The following is a 10210-nucleotide window of genomic DNA, read 5'->3' as shown; positions in this document are numbered from 1 at the left end:
GGATTTTTTTTTTTTTTTTTTTTAATACAGAGATCCAAGTGCTGGAGAGCAGCAGGCACGTTGGGAGAGTGCAGGGACTGTGCCATCAGGGCCCTAATCTTGCCTGGGAAGGGAGGGCTTGGGAGAGCATCCCTGGACACGTCAACCACTGAAGTGGAGGCAGAATGAGCAGCCTGAGGGGAGAAAGGAGGCTGGGGAGTTGGCAGTGGTAGAGCAGACAGAACACGTAGCGTGTAGCCGAGGTCAGTGGAGTGACACTTGCTCTCTTCCCACCTCCAACCAGCACCAGGAAATGGTCCTTAGCACTGTGTGGAGGAATCACCCCTCTCATCCTCAGTCATGTGGTTTCAGAATAATTGGCCCCACTCCCAGTTTCAGGGTTGGACCTTGGAGGACCTCATTAATGATTGCACCCATCTCTATGGCCACTGGGATTGGTTCAGGGATGACCCCATGACCCAATCAGAGACTGTGAAATGTAAGAGTTTGCATGGCATTCTGGGAAAGAGAAATGTCATTTCTCTCAGCACCCTTTTCTTCTGGCTAGTGTGGCACAGGTGGTCATGTCTGCAATGGAGCGGCCAGGCTTTTCAACCAATGCACCAGAGTCCAGAACTTCCAGGACTACCCCCACGCAGTCAGAAGGTGAAGCCGACGTTACAAACGACAGCAACCTCTGTTGGCGAGGAATTGGTTGGAATATTATCCCAAATGATAATTGTTAGCATTTCCAATTTACGAAGAAGAACCTGAAGCTCATTAAGTGAAAAAGGTCAATGATTGCCCAGGTCAATGCTGCAGGAGGAGGAGGAGGAGAGGGATTCAAACTCAGTGTGGTCTCTCTCTAAAGCTCAGCTTCTTATCAGAAGCAAGGACAGATGCTTCGGGAGGCATAGGGGGTGGGTGGGAGAGGAGGGGCCAGCCAGATGACGAGTGGTCCTTGCAGGCCAGGGACAAGGTCTGGATTCAGAACTTTACAGAGGAAAATCACACCAGACCTGTTGTCCTGCCTCAGGTGTGAGGTCCATCCTGGTCCAGCCTCTCCTTGTCCACAGGGCTTTTCCCACGTCTTTGCCTCCACAGGCTTCTGTCTGAACCTCGGGCCTCTCCAAGTTCCTGCTGCCATATTGTGTGGGGAATCAGTAAGGACCCTCCCCAGAAACAGAATAAACAGGGAATGAAGATACAGACAGGCAAACAGGTAGACAGATGGATAGATACAGATAATTAGAGAATAAATATGAGAGAGAGAACATTGATTAAAAGGAATTGGCTCCTTGGATTAGGAAGGCTGAGAAGTCTCAAGATCTTTGGTCACTAGATGGAGGCCCAGGAGACCTGGTGAGGTAGGCAGGAGCCTGGTGAGCCTCCCTGGGGGAGGCTCAACTATTTTGTTCTATCTGGGCCTTCAATTTACTGGTTAAGGCCCACCCACGTTGGGAAGAAGGATCTGCTTTACTCAAAGTCAAAGATTTAAAAGTTAATCATCTTTTTATTGGTGCATAGCAATTACCCACAATAGTAGGGTTCCTATTCACTCAGAGTCATACAAGCACATGATTCGAGCCACCTCCTTCCCCAGTTCCTTCCTTTCCTTCCCTTCTTCCTTCTCCAACATACTTGCTCTTCCCTACTGATCTCTCTGCTTCTATTATTTTAATTAGTACGTCACACAACCACACATGCACACACACGGGACAGTGTGGATGTTCACACGGGGACATAGCATAGTCTGGTGGAGTTCTTTCCCCAGTACTTTCATGTGGCCTCTCCCTCCTCCCTCTTGATCCCTTTCTCTACTCCATTGGTCTCCTCTAATTTCCTGAACTCCCTTTTTTAATTCTTTGTTTTTTCCTCTCTCTTTAGCTTCCACAATTGAGAGAAAACATCAGGCCCTTAACTTTCTAAATCTGGCTTATCTCACTTAGCATGATGTTCTCCAGCTCCATCCGTTCACCAGCAAATGCCGTGATCTGTTCTTCTTTATGGCTGAGTAAAACTCCACTGTGCATACAGACCACATTCCCTTTATTCATTCTTCTGTTGATGGAAAACATTCACAGAAACACCCAGAAGGTTTGGCCAGCTATCTGGTCACTCCATGCTGCAGTCAATCCGATGGGTGCAATAAGCCATCTTGGTTGAGGACTGGGACTGTGTGAGGTTCCATAGCACTTAATGTAGTACCACCTAAACAGAGGTGCTCAATAAATGCTTCTGCATTAAGTTCAGGAAACAGCCAGGCTGGCTGGCACCTTTCAGCATAGGAGACAGCACCGGGATTCAGTGTTTACCTTTGAAAGTATAAAGTTCAATCTGATGACCCTGGCCTACCCACTACTCCTCATTGCCTCAGTGGTGAACTTGACCTCAAGGTCAGGTTCAGACTCCCCATCAGTTCCGTTTTGGAAATATGTTATAGAGATGAAATCAGGCAAAAACTAGGCATGATCACCCAGCACCCAGCACCACAAGACCTGAGCTGCCCATCAACCCTGCTCCCTGCACACTGAGCCACTGAGCTTTTGTGTAGCCTCGATGTGCACCTTTGCCACGATGGACACCCTCAATCTGGGACATGCCATACTCCAGGAACTTGCCGCTGGGCTCCAGACCCTAGGCCTTCCCCCTGCTCTCAGAGAAGCTGCCTTCTCTGGGTTCTGGGTCTCTCTGCTCGGATCTCCCCCACGTCCTGCTTCCCCTGCTTGCCCATGTGGTCTACAGCTCCCGGACGGCCGAGGCTTCAGAAGTGTCGGTACCAGTTCTAATGAACTAGAGCCTCGTTCTGCATCTGCACACCGTGGGTGGGGCTGGAAGTGGAGGCCTGGGAAGCTGGCGTTTCCTGGAAGCAGAATCGTGTATCCAGCAACACCAGGGGCAGCTGGGGTCCCCGGTGAGGTTTCACATCCAGGATCCTGAATCTGAGTTGGATGAACTGAGGTCCCCCACCCCTCTGTCATGGACAGGTGGGGAGGAGGGTGACCCAACACCGGGCATTGGATGAAGGAAGCGGGGACGGATGAGAAGGGAGGAGCCTGGAAGCTCAGAGCTGAGGAGAGCTTGGTGTGAACGTAGATCCCAGGCAGGTGTGCTCTGCATGGAAATAAGTGACGTGAGCTCCCTATGCCTTTCCTTTACTGTGTGAAAGCCGGGAGGTGGCTCAGCCTTATATACGTGCACCATGCAGGGAAGAGCCCCGTTCTCTACGTCCCTCTCTGGGCCAGGCTGGGAAAGGAATGCTCTGCCTGGCTCTTCACAGCCATTTCAAACCTCCTCTGGCGTGTCTTGGCATCCGATGTGCCCATCATTCTTTAGCGGGCCCCATTTCTATCCCTGGTAGGCTCCAGCACAGTCAGGAAGCAGGACAATTAACCAATGGTATTGAGTCTGTTCTGGGTCGTGACATAAATATGGGTGTGCCAACCCTGTTGCACATGGGAGCAGATCATGTTGCATCTATAGCCAAAGTTCGCTTAATATGAACTTGAACTGCTGTGTTTCTGAGGATTATGAGGCAGGCCTGAAATGCTGTACTGTGTCAACGTGGATGCTGTGTACGTGCGTGTCTGTGCATTTTTGTTGAGCATCTACTGCAACAAAAACAGTGTTTTAAATATAGCAAATACAACATGCCTTTTCACTGGGCTGAAGTTTGCCATCTGGTGAAAAAGGTAGGTGCTAAATAAGTGATCATGAGTGCACTTGTGGTCAGGATCCTATGAACTTGCAGACACAGAGTGAAGCTCTGAGGTGCTTCGATTTCCTCTGGGCACTTGTTCGAGAATCAGGGCCAATGTCCCAGTGTCTATGAAAAGTGGGGGCAAATGTGGCCTTCAGACCCAGGCAGAAGTCAGTGCAGTGGTCACCTTGGGGACTGCCTAGATCAGCTTTACCCATCCAGGGAGTCCCTCCTCACATTGAAGAAGGCCTTGGCTGCTGCGGCTCACAGCTGTGGAGGAGTGACCCCCATGGACAGGACCCCTCACGGGAGAAACCTCATTCTCCAACCACCCAGCCCAGCAGAGGGGGCCATGGCTCACAATGGATGAGAGCAAAGGACTGCTGTCCATGTCACGGGGGCCCAGGATGTGGGCCCATCAGAGCCCAGTGTGGGATGAGGGGTAAGCCAGGCTCCAGGTGACACCCACCGCCCTCTCTCAGCTCCTTCACCCTCCCTGGCTGTTCTCCTCCCTCTTTTTCAAGTTTCTTTCACTTGCACAAAGATCTCTCGGGGCCAGCAGGCTCAGTGAAGTGCAGTAGGGCACGGTGACCACACAGTGGGTCCAAGGTGACATCTGCCCAGTGCATACTTAGTTGCTAGGACCTAAGTCTACCTCTGATGCACCACAGGCCATGGGCTGTGGGAAAGTGAACGATCTCTGCTCCTACTAAGTGGTCCAGAGGAGCCCCTCCCAGATGGCCCTCAGCAGCAGCAGAATTTGGGGGCTGCCATGGACCAGGCAAGGGCTGATTTAAGGAAGTCGCTTGGGGTTCACCTAGGGTACTCGCTGGGGAGCTAGCTGGATTCCAAGTCAAGGGCAAAGGAGGGAATGGGGGATGGTCCCTGAAGCCACAGCCTAAGTAGGAGCCAAAAACATTCAATAAGTGACAATGGTTCTATTTTGGAGACCTAAGAAATGATAATCAAATTTATAACAGTTGGAATTTATCAAAGGCTTATAAAGCATCACTCTGTACAAATTGCATATTATTTGGCCAACATCACCCAAAGGAGTCTACTGTGGTCAGTGCTATTATTCCAACTTCCCAGGAAGGAACTGCGTTTCCCCAGAAGCTGCTTTTGAGTCAGAGATGAGCTCCAAGCTGGCCAGTCAGATCCAGATGCAGGTGTGTTCATTGGACTTTGTGTCAAAGGTCAATGCCAGAGCAGCAGGGGTACTTACCTGAACACTCTTAATATTCATGTGGAAAATAATGCCCCCAACCCCAAGGTGCTCGGTGTTAGGAGGGCAGTGCTGAGCCAGGACCCACGAAGCCCTGAGAGCCATGCGGCTCCTGCTGTCTGCACCGCCTGCCCACATCAGTTTCACAGAACTCTCTGGATACAGAAGATGAACTGAAATGACATTTGTGCTTTAAATTTTCCATATCCTTCCTTCAGTTTTACATTTCACTTTGCATAGAGCCCATTCTTTGTGAAATGACACAGAAATAATAAATTCTAGAGAAATAGCATCCAAATAGATATTTAAAAATATGGCAGAGTTTGGACGTAAATCCATACAATTTACAAGAGAGATTTGGTGTGTTGTGGCTGGGAGGAAGGGGGGAGACTGGCAGGCTGGTATGGTGTACCTAAGACACAATCAGGATAAATATAAAATATTTGCTCTCCACAAGGTCTGTTCAGTCAGAGGAGACTGTGGGCACAGGGGTAGAGAGTGGACCGAGGGAAAGAAGCCGCCAGGGCAGAAGAGACAGGCGGTGCGTCTTCGGGCTCACTAACTCTCTCCCCAGTGTGTTGGCAACAGAGAGCGTTTGCATAGAACTTCCCTCCTTGACAATTGAATATTGTTTATGAAACAAACTCCTGGACAGGTCATTGCCAATCAACAGCTAGTTGACATTGGCCAGAGTCAATGACCCCCACCACAGTGCTAAGGTCCCCTCTTAACAAACCTAAAATCTTTCTCCGCTTCACATATTTAAAGAAAATGATCCAGAACAAAAATAAGCTTTGAAACACTCTAAAGTGTTTTTATTTATAACACATCCAAGTAGAGAAGACTACTAATGGGAAGGGTACCTCGGGGTGCTACCTATAGCAGTATAGCATTGGCCAAAAAAAAAAAGAACCACACTCTCTATCTTAAACCAAAATATAAACTTTGTACAAAAGACAAGAATAACTCCCACTAAGGTGTTCAAAAATAAAACTAGTGTTAAAATAGGAAACAAATTAAAAGTATAATGATATGATCTTTGAAATGAAGAAGCAAAATTCACATTATTTTGCAACATTGTTGCATTTGGTCTGAGTCGGCCTCAGGAGGAAGAGGAATTCACTGGTACATAAACTGAAACAAAAGGAGGGAGATTAAGCACAGATATGTAATGTGGCCATCTCAAAAGAAATACCTTAAAAACCAATGGCTTCCCTACATATTAGCAGCAATCATTTAGAAATGTGAAAAAAAAATAACTCATTCTATCTGGAAGCTAAAAATCACACTGTCTGGAAGTCCTGCATATGCAGGGCCTATCTGGGGAACGTGGCATAAACCCACTACCCAGGTATGCAGCAAGGACTTGATCTACAAGCTCCGTCTCAGCCATCCGCTGGATGTCATTCTGTACCATTCTTGGGCAATGGCACTGAAGATCCCCTCTACCCCAAATGTTCTCCCTTCTGATTTTATGGCTGATTGAGAGTTTATCTGCATCCAGATCAAATATCGTCTTAGAATTTCTTATTTCTTTATCCAAAATTGTCTACTGTGATATTATGGTTATAAGAAAATGTTCATATTTCTTCTTTACTTTTTGTGGTGCTAGGATTGAACCCAGGACCTTGAGCATGCTAAGCAAGCACTCTCCTGCTGAGACACATCCCCAGTCCCCTCCACCCCTGCTTCACTTACTTTTTTTAGTTTTGTTCGATTTTGAGACAGGGTTTTGCTATGTGCCCCAGGCTGGCCTCAATCTTGTGATCCCCTTCTGCCTTAGACTCCCATGTATTTGGAACTATAGGCAGACACCAACTGGCTGGGCTATAATATACGTATATTTAGACTTCCCTCTTTTCCCTTGTACACAACTTCTAAAATCCTTAGAATCTTTTGAGTGATTAGCTTCTTACTGTGTGTTAAAGAGGTGACCCGTGACTGGAGGTTCCATAGAGCACCAGGAGAGAGACTGGTGGCCAAGAACCAGCCCTGTGATTAGAGTTAGAAGTCTGAGCCTCCCTCAACCCCAGAAAGGGGAAGGGAGGAAGGCTGGGTTGATCCCCAGCAGCCAGTGACATAATCATTCCTGCCCATGCAACGGCACCTCAGTGAGGTTCAGAAGGACAAGGCTCTGGTACCCTCAGGACCACTGAGTACCTGGAGGACAGAGAGCCCAGAGAGGATGCTCAGAACCCTCCCCCATGCTTTGCCTCTCCAGGTCCCCCTCTGGACATTCATCTGCACCCTCTGTAATTCCTCTCGTGACAAACTGGCAAACATGAGGGTTCCCTTGAGTTCTGTGAGCCGCTCTGACAAATTAATTGACCACGAGGAGGGGCTTGTAGGATCCTCCGATCTATCAGCCAAATCGAAAAGAAGATGTGGGCAACTCTCTCCTTGCCATAGGTCTGCAAATGGAGGGAGGGCTCGTGGAGCTGAGCCCTAAGCCTTTGGGGTCCAAGAACAATTCAGGATCAATAGGGGCTGTCCGAGTGGAGCTCCGCTGTAGGATATCCAATTGGTGTCTGCTGGAGAACAGAGAAAAAACCCACATCGCAGTGTCCAAAGTGGCTTTTCCCATCCCTCATGCCCACTATGGCCCCAGGTCACTTTCTGCTTCTTTGGCCTGTCCTTCCTAACACTTAGCATTATTTGAATGATTTCATTCACTTATTTGCCTATTTACCATCTGTCTCCTTCACTTAAACAAAAGCTCTGTGCAGCCTGATTCTTCCTGCTCACCTCTGTGTCTAATGAAGAGCAGACCCTCAACATATGTGTGTTCAATTAAATTCGAAAGAAATAGCATGATAGGTATAGAAAGGCGGCATTCTGTAGAGGTGTAAGTTCTGCCCTGAAGTCATACATAGATGTAACCGGCTCAGTCTCTAAATTGGGGATAGGAGCTTTTAAAAGTAATGCCAGAGTTCATTTGAGAGAATAAATATATGAATAAAAGGGGATACAATAGTCCATTCTTCTCCATGGTTTCCTTTCTGTGGTTTCAGTTACTTGCAATGAACCAAAGTCTGAAAAGGTTAAATGGCAAATCCTAGAAATAATTGGCAAGTTTTAAACTGTGCCTCCTTCTGAGTAGTGTGATGAGATCTTGCACGGTCCTGCTCCATTCCATCTGGGATGTGAGTCACACTTTGCCCAGTGTATACACAGTGTATACACTACCTACACATTAATTGCTTAATAATCATCTTGTTCATCAGATCAACTGTTGATGATATTGTAATTCTATGTTTAAGTAACCCTTATTTATTAATATTGGCCACAAAGTGCAAGCATAGAGACGTTGGTGATTTAGATATGCCAAACAGAAAGTGTAAAGTGCTTCCTTTAATGAAAAGTTGAAAGTGCTTAACTTATTAGGACAGAAAAAAAAACACTGTATGCTGAGACTGTTAAGATTTATGATAAGAATTAATCTTCTATGTATGGGATTGTGAAGAAGGAGAAAGAAATTTGTGCTAGTCAATTCACAATAGCTAAACTATGGAACCAACCAAATGCCCTTCAACAGATGAATGGATAAAGAAAATGTGGCACATATACACAATGGAATATTACTCAGCCTTAGAGAAAAATGAAATTATGGCATTTGCAGATAAATGGATGGAACTAGAGAACATCATGCTAAATGAAATAAGCCAATCTCCCTCAAAATGAAAGCCAAATATTTTCCCTGATAAGCAGATGCTGATGCATAGTGGGGGGGAGGGGTAGAGAGGAATGAAGGGACTTTGGATTGTGTAGAGGGGAGTGAAGGACGGGGTAGGGCTGTGGGGATGGGAAGGACAGTAGAATGAGACAGACATTATTACCCCATATGCATGTACAATTACACTACTAGTGTGACTCTGAACCATGTACAACAGAGGAATGAAAAGTTGTGCTCCATTTGTGTGCAATATGTCAAAATGCATTCTACTATCAGGTACAACTAATTAGAACAAATTTAAAAAAAATAGAAGGGAGGCCAGTAAAATAGAAGAAGGGGATTGGGAAAGGGAGGGGAGAGAAAGGGGAGGTACTGGGGAATGAAATTGATCAAACTATCCTGTTTTATTGTGTGCATGTATGAATATATTATAATCCCACTGTTATGTAGAATTATAATTCACCAATAAAAGGGGAATATAAATAAAAAGTACTGGGAGAAAAAAAAAATTGTGCTAGTTTTAATGCACTTCAAACTGCAAAAGTCATGACCAAAGTGTGTGGTAGATGCTCAGCTAAGGTGAAAACTGAATGAAACTATTGGATTTGTGAGCTTTTACAGTTTCCTACTGCGAGGTGGTCTTGGGACATTTCCTGCACAGATAAGGGGGGGGGGGCTACTGCACATACCACTATTTGGGGACAATATAAATCGTGGAGAACCTAGCCTAACTACTTCACAGAACATTCTATATTTCTGTAAAAATGAAAACAGTACAGGGTGGTTTCAAGGACGGCCTTAGCAGGTCACAGTATGTAGAACAAAACAGCATCCTACAGGGACCCACCACATCAATGTTTACAGCAACACAATTCACAATAGCTAAACTGAGGAACCAACCCAGATGCCCTTCAGTGGATGAATGGATAAAGAAAATGTGGTATATACATACAATGGAATATTATTTGGCATTAAAAGAGAATAAAATCATGGCATTTGCAGGTAAATGGATGAAGCTGAAGAATATAATGCTAAGTGAAGTTAGCCCATCCCAAAAAAACAAATGCCAGATGATTTCTCTGTTTTAAGGATGCTGATCCATAAGTGCTGGTGAGGGGATGGGAGGATTAAATGAATTCCAGATAGGAAAGGGGAATAGGAAAGGGGGGAGGCAGAGGGGCAGGAAAGTCGGTGGAATGTGATGGTCGTCATTACCCTAAGTGCATGTAAGAAGACATGTACAACCAGAGATATGAAAAATTGTGCTCTATGTGTTCAATATGAATTGTAATGCATTCTGCTGCCATGTATAACAAATCAAAATTTAAAAAATAAAGAAAATGAGCAATTTAAAAAAAAATGAACAACAACAAAAAGTCAACAAAAACTAAGTACAGTAACACCTGGTAAAGAAGCGAGGAAGGGCAGACAGAATCCTGGAATGGCACCACAGTTTTTAGCCCCTGGTGTATGTGGCCTGCATAATCTCCCCCACTCCACCGAGCATCTTCAAGACTGGAAAATACAATGACTCGTACCCCATTCTTTAGGTGACCTCATAGGAAAAGGTCAAAGGAATTTTACAAACTTAACTCAGTTTCCTAATTAGTTGAGGTTAATAATTTGAGAATAA

The sequence above is a fragment of the Marmota monax genome, unplaced genomic scaffold, assembly GCF_021218885.2.
Source record: "Marmota monax isolate L192 unplaced genomic scaffold, Marmota_monax_Labrador192_F-V1.1 WCK01_AAM20220418_F8-fsc00639, whole genome shotgun sequence".
NCBI lineage: Eukaryota > Metazoa > Chordata > Mammalia > Rodentia > Sciuridae > Marmota > Marmota monax.
Note: the sequence above shows the minus strand (reverse complement) of the source record.